The sequence below is a fragment of the Pteropus vampyrus genome, unplaced genomic scaffold (assembly GCF_000151845.1).
Source record: "Pteropus vampyrus isolate Shadow unplaced genomic scaffold, Pvam_2.0 Scaffold19, whole genome shotgun sequence".
Taxonomy (NCBI): Eukaryota; Metazoa; Chordata; class Mammalia; order Chiroptera; family Pteropodidae; genus Pteropus; species Pteropus vampyrus.
Window position 1 is genome coordinate 316,517 of NW_011888800.1, and position 1,411 is coordinate 317,927.

Sequence of the window (1,411 nt, forward strand, 5' to 3'; positions counted from 1 at the left end):
AAAAGAACATTTGTGTCCTCACTGCCAAAGAACTTTTGGTTCTAATACTCCTTATTCTAGGTGTACGGTTCCTTTTCACTATTCTCACAGACCAGAACTTGATCTGGAGCCCAAGAGCAAAACAGCAAATGCGTCACTAACCAGTGGTGCAGTTGCCACCAATGTTAACCTTCAATGCTGGATACAATAAGAGTCAAATGCAGGCAGAAACTAAGATAACATGTCAGGTTATTGTTGGGAAGAGATATTTTCCTGGTAGAACTTCCTTGCTATAGCTACTTTTAGATATTAGGTCCAAATTTTTTAGGACAAATGTTAATTACCACTCTGACTGTTCAGATAGGCTGGCCAGGGTGAAAGAAGCTTTAACACACTAATTAAAGATAAAAATGACAGTATCCTAGCATAAAAGAAAATTTGCAGTTCAATTCTAATTTATGGTGAAGGTCAGCATTGCATCCAAGATATAATGTCTTCTCCGGTATCATTTTTCTGGGGCCAGAATGAGAGACCAGCATTTTTATCGATCTCCCTTTATGCTTCCAGACTTTTGCCTTTCAATCATGAATCTTTTCTGAAATTATTGTGATATCTTTTTGACACTCAACCACTCTATTCAAGATATTTTGCCACCCCTTCTTTAACATCAGGTTCTACCTAGATCCCTACCATCGCTGATGACATTCTCAACATTCAAGTTGATTCTTCAGATGTAAAAATACAAGAAAACCATGTATGAGTCACTTGTATTTATTTTATTAGAGAAGAAAATGAACTTACAGACATGTTTTGACAACTGAAAAAACACTGTGGGAAAATATATATCTGCTTAAGGGACCGAATGGCTGACATTCGAACTACAGTAATACATGTCTTAAAGTCTGGTTTTTGGAACATTATAGGCAAAAATATATCAATTTGTATCACTAAACTTTCTAGGGTTAACTCCCACACAAACTAACAGATAAAGTACACTAGTAGTGATTCATAATTAAAAAGTAGAAAGAAGCAGCAACTGAAAATTATGATCAACTCATAACAGTGCTGATGCAGCGTTTCAGACTCCTGTCTGAAAATTGTAGGAATTCTAACAATCTGCCTCCGCTCATTAATTGTGGGAGCTCAGCAACCTGCCAACTATTGTATGGTTGCCAGTCTTCCTTGTGGAATTCTGATTTAGTGTCTTCAGGAAACCAAAGCCAATTTATGTATTGTGTATTATGCAGAGTAGACACAGTACCTGGAGCCCAGGACACTTTTAGGAGCCCATAAACATGTCTTAATTTCTTTTAAAATAAGAAGAAAGTGCATAAAACAATAATGAATGTACAATAATGAATCTGCCTGGATTATACTTGTCTTTATACCAATGCAATCACAAAATAGAATTTTAAAAAATTTTGTAGAGGAA